Consider the following 18,324-nt stretch of genomic DNA (forward strand, 5'->3'; position numbering starts at 1 on the left):
AAATTGGTGGAATTATGATTTTGCAATGCATTTCCATCTGAAAAAACTATTGGCAAAGCCTTACATATTCAGCATGACAATGATCTCACACACACACAGCCAATGCAGTAAAAATCATACCTGGATAGAAAAACACACAGTGCAACACTATCAGTCAAGGATTGGCCTCCCCAGAGCCCAGACATCAACTTTATTGAAGCAGTGTGGAATCATGTTGACAGAGAACAGAACAAAAGGCAGAAACATCCAAAGAAGAGCTTTGAATGTCCTTCAAGAAGCCTGGAGAACTATTGCTGAAGACTACTTAAAGAAATGACAACAAAGCTCCCTAAGAGAGTTCAGACTGGGCTGAAAAATAAAGGTGGTCACCAGAGATGGGCAGAACGTGTTACTGTAATCCGATTACTTTTTCCAAGTAACGAGTAAAGTAAGGGATTACTATTGCAAAAACGGTAATTAGATTACTGTTACTTTCCCGTAGGAACGCTGCATTACTGTGTTACTAAAACCGTGATTTTTTTGCGAGAATGTCTCATGACAGTGACGTAAGCGAGTGCGACGTTCGTGACAACAGCTGTGTGCAGATCAACAATGGATCATATATCGAGTGCAGAGAGAGTATGAGCGTGCAGCGTTTAAAGCGTGGAAGTACTGACCTTACTTTGAGTTTGATTCTGTAAAAAGTGACAAAAACATTAGTGTCCGTTGTGCGTGGGAAGAAAACTTCTTTTTACAGCGAAAAAAACCCCTAAACTTCCAAGCGAGCACCGAGTAGCTACGACGTAATGGGAAACTCACAGAGAAACTGCCGTATCCTTCCACTGACTGCTGCGGCACACCTGCACCAGGATAAACCTCCGCCTACCCCACTCCTGCTTTACAGGTGAAAATAGAGCAACAGGACCGCTAGTCTTTGACTTTATTTATTTTCTGCTGTGTTTTACTTGCATCTATTTGAAAGAGTGAGTGTAAACACAAATAAATAAATAAATAAATAAACATATGTGCTGGAATGTGCAGAAAATAGGTTTAAATGTTAAACAAATTTCTTCCAGTCAGAGAATGTTGCAGATAATTAAATGTTTGTTTGATGCATAAAGTTAAAAGATTAAAACTAATAAAACAAGTTTTTAAAAAGAGACTTTTCCATTTGATTACATTTTGTATGATGGATTATGTAGAAAAAGTAGAATTGGGCTGAAAGATCTATCGCTTTATCACCTATTCAGGTTGTAAATCATGTTTTTAAAAAGTAACTAAGTAACTAAGTAATTAATTACTTTTGAAAATAAGTAATCAGTAAAGTAACGGGATTACTTTTTTGGGGAGGTAATCAGTAATTAGTTACTGATTACTTTTTTCAAGTAACTTGACCAACACTGGTGGTCACACCAAATATCGACTTTTAAGCTTTAAGAAATGTACAAACTCTGTTATTGTCTTATATACTGTTTTTTCACATTTCAATAAATCACTGAAGCTATTTTCCTAGACAAATGAGATGTAGCTTAAGACTTTTTACCAAAAAAATTCTACTTTAACTGTCTTACTTTGTTTTTTTTAATCAAAAATCTGTGATTTTCTTCTGACACCATCTGTCCACGAGCCAATTAGAGTAAAAATATGCACAGGTCACAGTATAAACTGTGTCATTTTGCTGTATTTCTTCAGTTATGCTGCTGCATGTATCGGCGAAACATGGGCAGAATGCAAAGTGTGGTTGTAGATTAATTTGGTATGTGGAGAAGACAGTGCTGCCAGAGAAATCTTTAATAAAAGATAGCAGCCTCCAACCTGATGCACTGAGCTGTAGAACAGGGGGAGAATGAAGAAGAGTTCCTTGGCTGGAAATAAGAAAAGAAAAGGAAATGTCAGCTTTTATTTTTTCATTGTTGTCATGCCCCTTTAAACATTCACATTTTTTAAGTCGCTGTCATTCTGTACATATGTTACGAGGGCATGTTTCAGCTTGACCAGCACACGCCTCTTGAGGTAAAATGAAACACTTCTGTGGTGATAGGGCATATTAGCAGCGCTGATTTAAACACAAGTTGCTTAATAGCAGTAATGAGAAAGGCATGAAATGGTTTATTCATGGCGTATTTTATTTTTTTATTTTCATTTTTAGAGTGGCTCACCTTAGACCTCTAGATTTAATTGCCAAGGCACATCAAGAGAAGAAAAACATAGCGAAATAAGAGCGAGAGAGAGAGAAAGAAAGAGAGGGAGGGAGCGTAAAGAATAATAATTTGCTATATGAATAAATAATTTAAAAACAAACACAGAGCTAAGCTGTAGAATAAAACGCCCAAAGGCAATTAACTCAGGGAATGAGAGAGGGCAATTAATTTTGTTTATCAGTGATGTAGAACTTTTATATGAGCCCATGAGGTTTAGAAAAGTCCCTGTTATGTGATTTTATGATGCATGTTTTATTCAGATGCACACTGGTGACTTTGTGGTCCCTGTGACTGTCCAGCTGCTAAGTATATGAATTACATACTTCAAAAACCTCTTAGATCCAGGTTGGAGCTGCATGATTTTTTTCTCTCCTCTGTTTCCTCTGCGCATATATTTAACCAAAGCAGCTGAAAGCACTAACACATCCAAAATGTTATTGGATTTAGGCTCTGGTTTCCCTCTTTGCAACCCAGCTGTCTTTGTTTTTGTTCCTAAATGTACTGCTGACCCCTTGCAAGACTCTTTAATGCCCTGAAAGGTTGTCAAACCACACTTCATGAATGATTTTAATATTTTAGCCAAATCTCTTTGAGTAATTAAGTCTGTGCGCTTTATGACCTTTGCTTTTGAGTCTAGACTTTGCAGCACCCAGCAGAGGACGGGACGGATGAGTTGAAAGGGCGCACAAAGTTGAATGTGTCTGCGTTTGTGTTTGATCATTGCTGCCTTGTCTTTTTTTTTTTTTTTGCAGCACTTGCCCACTCCTGTAATTGAGGGACGTAATGAAAATGTGGAAGCTTGTATGCTGAAAGCTCAAGCCTATAAGGGCTGCAGCAGATACGAGGTCGCACTGATATCAATAGTCTTTCAGTGCTCATTATGCAGCACAGACAAGAGATCAAATAAATGCACTACAGTCGTCACAATCAAGGTTTTTCTTGTGAATGTAAATTAGTATGACCTGTGTTTCATACCTGATAATCATATTATATTCTCCTAAAAAATGTAGGCTTTTTAAGAGAGGGTTTCAGAAAGGCAGTAATTTAAAAGTATTAAGAGAAGAGATACATTGAAAAAATGCTGCAGATTATAATTTCTTCAGCAGTTTTGTGAAGAAAATCTGAGGAAATAGTTTAAGATTTCTCCCAAAGTAACAAGACAAGTCAGAAACCTACATATTTCTGCTGTAATATACACTCAACAGACACTATTCGACAAATCTCACTAGTACCTGCTTGGACCCTCTTTTGCCTTCACAACTGCTTTAATTCTTGATAAAATGGACTTAGCAAGGTGCTTGAAATATTTCTCTGAGATTTTGCTCCATACTGGCATGACAGCATCACATGGTTGCTGCAAATTCGATGAGAATCTCCCATTTCACCACATCCCGGAGGTACTCTAATGGACTGAGATCTGGTGACTGTAAAGATTATTTGAGTCCAGCTAACTCATTGTCATATTCAAGAAAGCAGTTTGAGATGATCTGAGCTTTTTGACATGGTGTGTTATCCTGTTGGAAGCAGCCACTGAGGTCACAAAAGGATGGATATGATCAGAAACAAACCTCATGTAGGCTGCGGTGTTTAAATGATGCTCACTTGGTACTAAGGGGGCCAAAGTGTTCCAAGAAGATATCCCCCACATGGTTACGCCATCATCTGAATGTTGCAGTAGAAATCAAGACTGATCTTCCAATCTACTGCTGTCCACTTTTGATGAGCCTGTGTGAATTTCAGCCTCAGTTTCCAGTACAGAAGTGGCACCTGGTGTGATCTTCTGCTGTAGACCACCTGCTTGAAGGTTTAATATGTTGTTTAGTGATGCTCTTCTGCATACCTTGGTTGTTATCAGGTGTTTAAGTGGGTGGGAATGATGTGGAATGACATTCAGATAATCAACACTTAAGGAGAAATTGAATCTAATAAGCAGGTTGATGCATGCTATTGTTAAATTAGTTAATTTTTCTTGTGCTGCAGAATGGGATTGTTTCCACTGATGACATGGAAATACTTATCCAGCCATAAGAAAGACACCCCCCCTACCTGCCCAGCCCATCATATCATCCTGTTTATTTCATCCCTTTGATGTGTTCATGGTGCAGATGTAAATAAAGTTGTGGTCAGAGGAAAGACCAGAAACAGATGCTTTTTGGAAAGTAATTTCAAGTATAATATTTCAAGCAGCTCAACTGATATCTCCAAACTCACCACCCATTTCTCTGCAGGCTGTCACAAAATGCTTCTGTGAGCAAAATGTACAGTTTCTGTATTTCCCAGCATACAACAACTGTATCCAGCCTAAACTGGAAATATAAATCTTACTGTCCTAATTCATCGTAAGGTTTTTAAAGCAGATTTTAGATCTATACAAGATGTTTTGCTAAATCTCTGGTAAAACAAATTCAAGTATACTAGGTTTTTCAGAGTATTTTTCAGAGATTGCATGAAAAATATATTTTGGTGTACTTTAATTCAGGCTACACGGGTTAGTTCAGAGGTTCCCAGAGTGTGGGGTGCGCCTAGCATAATGGACAGGTATTTGATGGGGCTCCCACACAAACACAAAGCAGAAGATGAAGCATCGCCAAATATGTTTCCAAACCAACTTCCTTCCACGCCAAAGATTAGAAAATAGGGTGAAGCATATCTTGCCTTTGGCTTCACCTGCACAAATCCCAAGGTAGGTCTCCAAATCACGGACAAACAGTATCCTACAGTTGTTTATGTTTTTGAACCCATTTTGCACAGAGAGGCATTTTTTGAAAAATGTATTGACAGCAATGTTGAATATTATTACACAGGAAAAAAACAACTACACGTAAAATAATCACACCATGATGCCTCTGCCTTTGTAAACTGCGTTTGTATATGTAAGCCTGTAAAAACTGCAGATAGTAAGATTAACAGTAACAGTATTTGAGTTTGAAAACAAAATATGGGTGTGTGTGTTTGGAGGATGTGCTTGTGTGTGTGTGTGGGGGGGGGGGGGGGGGGGGGGGGATTTTCTTGTAAAACAAAGGGAGGCCTAGCAAAATGCACGATGTTGGACTCATGCAGCAGGCTTCTGTGCTGAGGAGAAAACAGGTGAGTTGCAGGCACAGAGCAAGACAAAATCAACTTTTTAACACAAGGAGCCAATTTCACTAACATGGCTCAAAGCTCAGACAACGACTTCTTTCTTAAGTAATAGCTGCGTACTCATGCAATGACAAACAGGTGATTTGATTATCTTCAGGTGCGCAGGGACAAACTGTGTCTGCAATACAAAGGTGTGGTTAAGTGTCCTCACACACAGACACACAAAAAGGTGAAGCGATAGATTGAAGGGCAAGGAAGCACAGGAGGACTAGAGGGCCTTGACAGAAATCCGCCTTATATTTGTGAAACATCTGTTTATAGTTGGCTGAATCTAAAAAGAGCATTGCATATCAGAGCAGCAGCAGCACAGGTCAGCTGATCACAGCTTCACTTTAACCCCTGCTTGTAACAGGCAGTTATTTAAGTTACTGTTGCCTTTCTATCAGGAAGCAGTCTGGACATTATCCTAAACCTCTGACATCAACAAGTCATTTTTTAGTTTTTCAGGCCATTCAAAGTCACTGAAATCAACTGTCTTTACGTTTCTGATGCTCATTTTGAACTTCAGCAAGTTGTCTTGACCTCGTCTATATGCTGAAATAAACTGAGTTTTTCATATGTGATGGATGATTAGTTATTTTAATAAGCAGTTCTACAGGTATAACTAGTAAATAGACTTTAATTATATTTAATTCTGTCATAGCTTGATTGTAAATGTTGAATTGGTACTTTAAGAATTAACACAAATAATGAGATCTTATTTGCTGAACAGTAGCAAAGAAGTATTTATATTTATGTTTTCAGTCATGTATAATTCTTCTGCGCTGGTCACCGCTGTAGCTGGAGGCATGTTTATGTTACATCCTACTCACTTGAGCTTCTTGAGAAGCTTGTCAATGAATTTTCACCCACTTTGATTCAAGGGTGAACTAATTACTGACCTATCAATACAAATTTGTGTTCATCATTCAGTAATAACAAGAGCATTTCATACAGAAATCTGCAATAGAGTCTGCCTTCACTGTGCCTGTGCATCTTAAAGATTTTCATAAAGGCTATTTTGATCATTATTTAACACCATAACTCAGCAACAGAGACATTTTTTAAATAATCTTCCAACCAAACAGTCTTCCCTAAAAACGAGTGTAGACAGAGCCAGATACAAACTGTGACTTGACTTGTTGGCACAGTTACACAACTGCAAAGATAATTCTAGTCTTTAGCCTAAAATAAGCCCTCCAAATATCTGTAGTAGCACAGACTAGACAAACTGAGCCTTGGTTCTAGAACACATGTTTTTCACTTTAACATTGACATTGTGGCCAACCTGGTTTCTCCTATACGCTTGAAAAGTGAAGGGATTCATTTCCACTGCTTGATACCATTATACTACATTTCTGATGCAAAATTGCTAACCCAAAGAAATTTGTACTTTGTTTTGTACCATCTTTAGTGACAACCTTCAGCTGTCCTTTTATTTAAGTTGAGTTTCTTTTTTTTCTGGGGATGACAGACTCTTGACGTGTTTCCATGAAATAATAAGTAACAAAGTGAGCCATAGTATGTTCCCAGAGTCATGCTAAAAAAATCTTGTGTGATTCTTTTCCTTCTTAACCATTGGTTTAAAGACCTGAGTGGTTAACCTTCAGTCATCCTGATTTCTTTTTCATAACATCAAAAGACCATCTGAGACTTCAAAGTTTGTTTTGATCTGCAGAACAAACTTTTGACCTGATGAAACCAGGATAATAGGTATTGCCAAAGGACTTTGGGCAGACAGAGCTTGTGGTCTGCAGGACTCTTGATCTACTCAGAAGTTCTTTACCTGTGAGACCGAGGATGCTGCTGGCAGGAAAACAATTCAAAACTGCCCCTTTATCACATTAAAAAGTATTTTATAGGCAAGTGTCTGGTAAAGTTAGCTGCAGTACCCAGTGAAACAAGAGTATGAGAGTCCTTGAATGATTTTGCCGGAGTGGTGTTAATGAGAAAATGGGATCAATCAGTCGGTGATTTAAGAATAAGGACGGCCTCAAGGGAAAGGAAATACTGTTATATTTCACAGAGGAATCACACACCTGAAGAATGGGTATTAATTCTACTTAAGAATAAAAAAAATAGACATGTGGTGATTCCTTAACTTTTACCTAGCCCCATTTTCAATGTTCAGTATTCACCTTATACATTAATTTTTTATTTCAAATGAATACACTGAATGTTTAACATCAGTATGTTCACATCCTGTAAGGATGTTGGCATTCTTTCACCTGATTTAGTTGACTCATTGACAGATCTGGGAAAACTTACCTTGCAGGAAGATTTAAAGCCTAAACACAACTTTATCTACGGTTAATTTAAAGGTATCATCAGGAAATCTGTAAAGGAAGCATGTGATTGTTCGCTCGATTGTAAAAGAGATTTTCGTCTCACTTCCTGGTAAACTCAAGGTAGATAAATAAATTCATTTAAGCTGCTTCACATGCACACAACTTTGTAACCCGTCTACATTCTAGCTTTATAAAGAGCAAAATGCAAGAATGTTGTTATATGGAAAACTAAGTGCACCCTTACTGCTTCCATAAGCATTAGGAGGTTAACTAGAAGGCAGGTGCTGCTAATCAAATACACTTGATTAACTGATCATTAGTAAGTTTGATCAGCTCTATAAAAGCATAGGTTTGACCAGTTTGCAGCAAACCGACAACAGAATGGCTGAAAAAGAAAAAAATCAAAGTCCTGCAATGGCCCAGACCATTTTTTCAACCTCTTTTTAACTTATTCTCTCAATTATATATGGATGTGGGAGGGCGGGGAGAACACAACCAGCCAAACATAAGTCAGTAAAGATTATGAGACATTTTTAGACAAAGAAATTTGTCTAGAAATGTCTCATGATGCTTACAATAGATTTCAAAGTCTTTTGTGTCACTGCAATGCAACACAAAATTACAACGTCAAATTCATAGTTAATAAAGTGTAATCCATAGTATTATCAGATGGTGCTATCGAAACACAAAAATAGAGCATACTGGCTGACTTAAGAATCTGATCTTTAATCTGTTCACTTGCAGTGTGAACAGAGTGGATGGTCAAACACTATAGGCAAGTTTAATTTCTGGCTCAGTCATTGCAAGAGCTGAGCACTACTGTGTAAGAAAAAAAAAGACCACGAGAGTCCATGACAGTACTTCTTATGGTCTTTTTTTCCTGCCTGCAAATTAATACACATTGGGCGCACTAGTCAGGATTTATGGTAGCAGGAGGGGGGTATGTGGATTGTCTTAAAATAAACTACACACACCCAGTGTTCATCATCATAATTTTACCCCGTGCACAGTGTGGCTCATTAATTTAGTTTTAATCTATCTAGTCTATGACTCACAGAAAGAACCTCTATCGGGCATGGGCTACTTTACAAAGCAGGATCAATTCATTGTTAATTTTAAACTGATCCTCGCATGCAACATTACTTGTTTTTTAAAATCTATTTGCATTGATCGCTTTAAGACGCCGGTACAAAGTGCAAATACTAACAGTTTTACCTGCAGAAGTTTACTTCTTTTGTCCAATAACTACATAGTTCTTATAGACTATAAAACATTTTCACGATCCAACCATCCATCTGCACAGTTGCCATCTCTGTTTGTCACCACCATCGCCATGGTCATAAGAAACAAGCCAAAAACACACTTGGATATCAGAAATGCTGGAACATATTTAGTAAGCCACTCCACTCCCAACCTACCTGCCCTCATTGATGCAGCAATTTCACACAAAAATACAATAATAGCTCATGACCCAGGGTATCCACTCTACTGTCACTTACCAAAACTCCTCTCTTGCCACAGATAAATATGGCGGAGGTGCAAAAGAGCCGATTCCTGTTAAAGCTTATCTTTGCACAAGGTATAGAAATTTGTATTTGTCTTTACACCAGAAGATTTTTACATATTAGCAGCACCACTGTGAATAAAACCCTTCACACATCATGGCAAGCTATTCCTGCTTGAAATGGAGTACATAATGGCATGTAGATTCAATTTTACCAATTTTAAAAAAGCCAAGTAAATACCGTATGAATGCAGACATCAAAGCTATTTTTAATAAGGTGAGAAACTCGTACACTTAAAGAAATCTGAATCTCTTGTAGCACTAAGTGTACAGTTTGTGCTGCAGTTAGGTTTGCTACTTATAATACTGATGACACTACAGAGGAAGTATATATACACACATACAACTTTGGTTAAATTTCAGTATTTGACTTGTTGCACCATGTATGATAAAACTGATTATTGCTGATTGATTAGCCAGAAGGTCTATTTTATCCATCCATCCATCCATTTTCTCCTAATGATCCAGTTAACAAACAAAAGTGTTTTTAATTATGTTGAAGGGAGAAAATCAATGCTGACAACATTTTTGTAACTAAACATCAATTCAGAAAACCAGGGTTGCTAAGTCTGCTTCATTTTTCTTGTGTAATTCTGCTCAATTTGAAGTTTTGCAGGTTTTTGTCTTTAAATAAAAATCATTTATTTATGTTTGAATCCTGCCAAAGTAGTTGTCACAGCTCTGGTATTTGGATTTTGGATGACCCCATTTTATGTTTGCCCAGCTTGACACACCTAAACTGGCAATGTTAGCTTACCTGCTAACGAGGATGAATCTGATCTGTTATTCTATTTTATTACTCTTTTAAAGGAACTGTGTATTCCCTTTACTCCCTATTCTCAGTATGTAAAACTGAAACCAGAAGTTTAGCCTTAAAACTATAAATGGGTGAAACTTTTTGATGTCGGCAATGTCCTTGCTATCTCTGAAAGCTGTGAATAAACTGTATTGTGTTCCCTGTAGGCACCCTTGGGGCCAAACAAACTTATCTCAATCAAATCCCGTTTGCACAGTCAGTCAGCATTTTGATGTTTGCGGATGGTGAAAGTAAAGAAGTCTCTCACAGCTGGATATAGTGATACGGAGAATGCAGAAAGGGATCAGAGAGGTTTGATACCCGGCCTTACAAAGATTTTAGCATGTTTGAACTTCTATAGCAGTGGAGCTGTAACCTTATTGCAAACATATTGTTGGAGCTCTAATGAAAAAGCTTGGGAAATAAACAACACAGCATATGGTTTGAGTGACATAATGACTAGTCTGTGCATTAAAGCCCTATTTTGTTTGGAAACAGTTGACTTTATTATGTCATTTCTGTGTGACTGTGCTTTTATTTTGACTTTGAACACAGCAGTGTTTGCTTGGCCTCCTCTCTTATTTCCCAGAGGTCTATAGTAAGTTGCCAAAGTCAGTAATAGGCCTCAGCTGGGGACCACGTAGGTGGAGTTTTGGATGCAGGAAGTACTGCTTACCATTTTACTGTCATCACTAATTTACTAAAGGAAACTATGACTTTCAGCACTACATAGTGTCAGTGTACAAAACACCTGTCTTAAAACTTAACAGTCAGGCAGCTGATGCTCATATGCTTATTTTATATAAAGTATAGTACTGTGCAAAATTCTTGAGCCACTCCTCATTTCTTCACTCTTCAGTCCTCGTACTAGACTGTTTTCAGAAGAATGTTTTTCCTGTGTTTGTTAAGCCACTCAACATTCATCTATGAATCATCCACACATGAAAATATGTCCAACTCAATGGATGCGTCAGTTATGTGTCTACACGCAACAGACAACTAAGCAAACAATACATTTAAATTGTATCTTAAGGGAGTTTGTTACTAGCAGCCTGTCACAAAAACACATAATTAGTTTTCATTGTCACCAAAGACAACACAGGTTATTAGTATTTTTGCACCAACAAAGTGATTCATAAACAACTTTTAGCTGAAAATGGCATATCATGACACTATCAGTCATGGATTGGCCTCCCCAGAGTCCAGACCTCGACAAAATTGAAGCAGTGTAGGATCGTGTTGACAGAGAACAGAACAAAAGGCAGAAACATCCAAAGAAGAGCTTTGAATGTCCTTCAAGAAGCCTGGAGAACTATTCCTGAAGACTACTTAAAGAAATGACAAGATGACTTGACTAAAAGAATGCACTTATTTCCCGTTTTCCTACCAAAATATAAAGAATTGATGATCTATCTCAGGACCTTTGTACTTTTGTATTGCATATACTGTTACAATGAAAGCTGCTTTTAACTGTGAGCTGAATAGTCAGACAGCTCTAAAGAATTTTTACACTTTTAGTGTATTTTTTTAATCTGGAAGGGGGTGCACAGTAGTCCCACCCACTTGCTCTTCAAACCTTGTGTTTTTATGACAGACAGCCAATCAAAAAAGGCTTAAAGGGAGCACAGCAAAATCAGACAGGATAAACTGAGCAGCTCTACCAAAGCCCACTATAAGATAAATAAGGAATATTTTTAACTATGGATCACATAAAGCTGTGCTAGTAGAGTCCAAGAATAAAAGCATGGAGCTGGAAATGAGATTAAATTCCCCTTAAGGCCCCATAGAAAATACAACACAAGAAGCAACCATACATACACAGGTTCAGGGTTCAGGTTGAGGTTAGTTTATTTGCATCTGTACTTGGGTCTGATTTGCAGTAAGTGGGTCATCCATCCTCACATGCACATTTTCAAAACAGTACAGAAAACAGACAAGCATAATACAAGATAGCGCAGAGAAACAACAAATCCACAGCGCTTCATGTAGGATATAAAAGCTCTGATTTATTCACGCTGAGTCTTTCTCCTAAAATAACTGCTGGGCCAGCAGTTATGTCTTTTATCATTTTGTTTTGCTCCAGTCACTCTAAACAGCTACAAATGGGTCGTTATATTTTATATATTTGTTATTAATTCAGAGATTTATTTACGGAGATGTGATTTATCTTCGTTAAATGTAAAAATCTAGTGCACAATAAATGACGGTAAAGTACTAAAAAGAATTCAATGAGAAAGCCAATGCAGTTAATGTCAAAGTTTTTAAAAAAGTGTTCTGTATTCAGCTACCCACAATGCCACAGTTTGAGTAGACAATAGGACTGTAAAGAGGCCAGGACAAACATTTTCAATAAGCAGAGACGTAAGGAAATAAAAACCTGTGGCTGCTATCCTGAGGTTGAACTCTGAAGGTCCGCTCCAAATCAGTTTAGTCTAATTTCACACTGTCATTCTAAATCGGCGGACGGAGCCGTCAAACACAGCAAGGCTAATGTGTTGTTTCTCCTCTAATGGCCGACTCCTTGGCTCTGATGTGAGTGCCTTTTGAAGTTGTCCTCCCCTGAAGTTGATAGGTGGAACTAACAACCAACAAGGGATTGCCACTGAGGAAGAGCAATATTGTTAAAAGTAATAGAGGCGTTATCTCACTAATGCGCTTCATACTTTACAACTGTTGGTAGGGGTGGGGGGTGAAGACAACGTTTTTCATACTTGTGCTATTTTATAAAGCTGCGGCTCATCTCGCAGTCACTGTTTATCATGGAGAAATGAATCGCACAACAGCAGCTCTGTGCTTAATGAAAATAAATCATAGATGATCACCGCAGGAGCCAAACCGAATTATATGGAGCAGCGTCAGTGCCGGGCTTTTGTGGGGTCACAGGTTCTTGAACCCGGGTCCTCTAGATTTAAAGTAGCTAATAAGTTTCTGGTTTCAATACTGCAGAGAAATATGATGGGAATCAAAAGTGACTGAGGAGGAAATGGGCCTTGTGGAGCATCAGAGTGAAGATTGAACATTATTATAAATGCATTGTGGAATATTTTGGATGACATTATGTAAATCCCCATCTGGAGAAAATTGTTTCACCAGTTTTTTTCTTCTTTTCCTTTCTCTTCTCACTGGACCTCAGTGCTTGCAGCAACAAACAAGTACAAACTCTTTAATATTACAAATGCTGCCTCAAACAGTGTGAGCTTCTTAATACAAGCTGATAATCCGCAGCTGAAAATCCTGAATAAACACGGAAACTGAAGCCTGTGTCGTGCTCGTCCCAGTTATATAAACAAAAAGTCTTATTTACAGAGTTAAAATATGCAGTTTTAACAATTTTGCTCAAAAAACATTAAAAAACTTACAAAATATACACGAACTGGCCAAAAAAAGAAAAAAAAAGAAAAGGTCACCCACTCTAATATTTCTGTGGGCTACATTTAGATTTGGCCCACATTTGCTGGGGCATTGTTTTGATAAGCGTAGTTTTGATTAATGCCAAAATCTTGTATTGATGATGGATGAGTCTTTTTTTTTTTTTTTTGCATATAATGTTACTAAACCTTGATCTTACCCACTGAAGCAAGCACAGATAATAACACTGCCCCCCACAGACTTGTATGGTAGGGCACTAGGCCTACCCTCACACCAAAATGGCATAAATCTGAGCTCATCAGGCCACATGACCCTTTTTCACTGCTCAAGAGTCAAATCTTTACCATACATGAATACATGAAGCATGAACGTTTTCTTAGAGACCACACATCATTTGCACATGCACTGTCTACGTGGAAATGCTCCTACTTCCACTATTAAACCCAGCCATGAGCTCCACCGTTGAATTTTTGCACTGATCACAATAATTTAAGTATTTCATCATCACTCTCCTCGACAGATCTTGACCAAATTCTAGTAGTTTCAGCACTCTGCTTTGTTGTTTTCTTTCCTTGATGGAGGTCAATGATTTGACCCTTCTGAAATGGAGTCACTACCTTTCTACAACCACAAACTGTACCTTTAGAAATGAGAAGTTACTCCATCAGCAAGACTTAAACACCCTATTGTCTATTGTTGCCAGCTAAAACTTATTAATCATGGTAGTGATTATCCAATAGAAAGCTCTTACCTACTTGATTTGTTAAATCCAGCGAGTGACCACTGTGTTAATCCCTTAACGCCTTGTGTATCATATTTGATACATACAGTTTTTGTGAGTTTTCATGTAATTCAGCTCTTGTTTTTTCACTTCAGACACACATGCCATGTAAACAATGTAAGTAAGCTTCATAAGCTTTGACCACAGCTCATGTCTGTGGGCTGTTAATGTATACATCTCTCTCAAATACAAAGAAACTGTGACAAGAAAATTTATAAATACAAACATACAGAAAAGTCAAAGCAAACAAATGTTAACCTTTAGATTTTTTTTCTGTACTTTTTTTCTGTTTGTGTATTTTTCTGGATTTAATACTTTCATTTTAGTCTGTTATAAAAAAAAAAAATAGGCCCAGCTAATGTACTACAGTAACAAAAAAAGCAACCTTGGAGTTTATTCAGAAAAACATCTCTCCCTTGCAGTGGTCACGTAATCACTAATGTACCTTAGTTTGTGTAGGAAAAAAGAAAGCACACATACAAAGACACACAAAGAACCTGCATCACAGCGCTGACAGATTTCATAAATGTTTAGAAATATATATGCAGTTGTACTAACACAACAATAAAAAAAAATGTATGAACACATTACCAGAATATCCGCTTGAGTTTTACTGCACAAAATATAACATATTATTTTAAATCCTTACCAAACATAATCGTTTACTATCAGTATGCCAGGTTCACACAGAAGGAGAGCTGCCCAGTCATGGATCACTCTCCAGGACTGTGGGATTGCAGAATTAGAGTTAATTAAACTAAAGATGCTTTAAAATGTAAACAAAAGCTAAATAAAAGAACCAAATAAATAATTTAACATTGTTTACCCGCTTGGCTAATACCAACACCCAAAAAATAAAACAAGTACATGTGCATAGTTCAGGGTTTAATTATGTTTCCCATGAAAGCAAAACAAATTTGCAGGAACCTTTAAATAGGATAACACACTTTCAATCTTGATTTAATCTTGAGGTTAAAACCAGTTTGCTCTCTTTAGATGTTTTAAATGCTAGAGGATGTGTTCTGTGGCTGAAGACACAAAAGCGATGTTTAAACAGTAAATTATTGTTTCTAAGGACAAAAAAAAAGAACATGAAATATTCATGGGCTGAAGACATGTCCAACCCCCAGCTAGGCTTGGCCCTTCAAACTCACTGAAATGAATCCTGACTTTTAAAATCACTTCTTATTTAAATAAAGACTCTTTTTCCAGGTTGGCAGCTTTTTCCACTGTAGGCTCCCTGATTAGCTGCTTGTCTCCCGGCCCACAGTTTGCATGTATGGGTGAAACTGTGAGGAGTGGACGAGGCCCGCGGATTACATCCCCCTGCCTCAGCATGTTGACTATGATAAATGACTGAGAGGGAGGTTAAAACAGTGATTACACACCGGGTGGCATGCCTCCACTTTTAACATCAGCCCCTCTTCACCTGTGTCTGGGGGGGAATCTATCTCTCATACTGGTGTAATCTGTATCGAGAGTGAAAGGATGGAAGGTGAGATGGTAGGATTGATTGCCTTTGTATCGCTCCAAAGACAGAATTGCATCAGACTCTTAGCTAAATCGCACCCTCCAAAAGCAATTCTCAGACATAGGGTAGCAGTTCTCTCAAGCTTGTTCTTATCACGAACATGTGCTTTGCAGTAATCAGTGCTTCTTCAGGCAAGGACCACCGTTTGGGAGGTATCATGTTATTTTAAAAGCTAGGGGGGAAAAACCGCCCACACAAATACCAACATACTGTCAAAAGTCACTCTCAGCGTGACACTTTCACTGGTAAGGGTTTGCTAATTTGGAAAAAAGTGTGAAATTCTTTGAGCTTCTTGTCCAGTGTTTAGCCAATCATTCCACCTCGACCTCCTGTTTATGGGTTAACCAAAGATCCTCTTGAAACAAGCAATTTTCTTAGCAGCTAGAGCTGTTCCTTTGAAGCTCGTATCCTGATGAATAGGGACGAGAGCCTAAATTGAAATTTCAAAGGTCTCCCAGATGCTGGACACAAAGTATCAGCAACATAATCTTTGAAAGGAAGTTTTACATATGCAACAGTTGTGCATATGTAAACAAATTGCATGAAGATTCACACTGTGGAAAAGTTATCTTTACCACAGATAAACCTGTGTCTACACAGCAACACAGCAAGACAGTTGGGCTCATGCTTCCTGATTTGATGCAAGAGGATGCAGGGACCAACTAGTCACCCAGAGTTTGCCAGTTTGTTTTATTCCAGTTCTTTCCTTTATTCTTTGTTTTATTATAATTGAGTGATGATGTTATTTTTGCAGTTAAATTGTCCTACTGCAGCAACTATGTCAATATATGTGGATGAACTTCTGTTTCAGTGAGGTTCTGGTTGGACTCTGAACGTGAGCAGTTAATATGATTTCATTTTAATGTAAAATGCTTAGTGTAAAGAACCCACGGCAGACCCACCGACAATTCAATAAATAATGCTTCTCAGCATTATTTATTACATGGCACACACGGTTGCTGTACAAACCACAGCTGCAGCTCCCCTCTCACAGCTCAAAATTACAACAACAATACAACCGGACCCAGTTCAGTCTTTTAATCCAGTGAGGCGTGATTGTGATGCCCTGCAGGTGCATTCGCCTACCCTGCAGGTGCATCACTAACCACGCCCCACCACACTGTGAAACTGCAATTTTCGCTGATTCATCATATAATTACCAGTTTGATTCTGTTCAATCTCAAACTGATAGCAGACCATTTTATATTGCTCTTATCACTTTATCACTTTGACGACGGCATCTGACTGCGAGTGATCGCACACCCAACTTCGAAGCAACTGTTGCAAAGGCAACAATATCGTATGTTCGCCCCACGGTGTCTCAATTATTTTTGATTGTATTACAATTTCCAACCACTGTTTCCCCTAGTGTGGCTATAGCATAATGGACTATGGAAGAAGCTGGAGAACCCATGGAGCACCCATGCAGACACATTAATTGGCCAGCTGGCTGTCAGGTAGGAAAAAAAGCCTTCTGTCTCTGATGCAAGGCGGTATCTGTGGTTTGGGACAGTTTTTAGGTGAGCTGAAAACTTCACCTTCACTCCGCTGGAAATGAAGAGGGAACGCGAGCATAGAAAGCTAACTGAGTAAACACTGAGCTCACTGTGTGGTCAAAGCTATAGAGCCCAGCGTACAGTAAAGAGGCAGTTTTCAATGAGCTTTTCCATAATTACTCTTGTTCACTTGTCCAGTTAAACTTGATCAATGCGATTGATAATTCCCCTGTCGGAGCGGTCCTTCTGGCTGCTGTTCCCATGGCAACCATATTTCTAGCCAGTCATTAATGTCTGAGCTTATTCAAATCTTTGAAATGATGTGGCCATTTACGCATCAGAGGAAAATAGCCAGAGAGAACCTGTTGCAGGTTCTTTTGTTCTGCTTTGTTTTGACAGTCGGTCACCACAATGCTGGCTTAGTGATCCATGTCAGTGTGGGCATTTTGGGTTTGTCATGCTGTATAGCTCTCTGTGCTCTCTTGCAATCTTTGTTCCTCAGACTCCTCTGACTGAAACAATATCTGTTTTTTTTAGTTGGATATCTGCAAAATGTGAGTCATAATAGCTTTACAAAACTATTTAAGATCTTAAAAAAATAATCTGCTTTATAGTCTGTCCACATTTGGTTGAAGTCACCTGGGCCCCATCAAAGATAAGCTGGTAAAGAATGGATGAATAAATAAAACGTGTCTCCTCAGAACTAGATGAAACAGGAATCAATAAAAAAGCTGATATAGAAAGGTGACAGCGTGCTGTGCCTGCCATGAAGAATGAATTCATATCATGTCCATCCTCTGACGGCTCCTCTTCCTCCATCAGTGATTTACACAAGCGCAACATGGATAAGCTGAAGAGGAGCACGGGCCGGGAACAGCAGCATAACAGTTTGACAGTCACTCGCTCCCTCCCTCCTCCTCTGCACCCATCCCGCCTCCCCTACACCCCCCTCCTCCACTCTGGTCATTCTCGGAGGAGTTGTCCCCTGCCCAGTGGCATGTGGATGTGTATAATGGAGATGGATGGTGGCTGGCTCTGCCACACCGTGGAACAGACGGACTCCTCCCTAAACGCCTGTCTGCCAGCCTCCATCAGTCTCCCTCCGACAGCCCGCCGGAATAGAGCCCAGGCTTGATATTGGCCTGCTCAGGTGTGGGCGGCCACGAGTCTGTGCACTATTTCGGAAGACTGCCTTACTT

Source organism: Neolamprologus brichardi, chromosome 23 (genome assembly GCF_056152115.1).
Source record: "Neolamprologus brichardi isolate AB-2024 chromosome 23, ASM5615211v1, whole genome shotgun sequence".
Lineage (NCBI taxonomy): Eukaryota > Metazoa > Chordata > Actinopteri > Cichliformes > Cichlidae > Neolamprologus > Neolamprologus brichardi.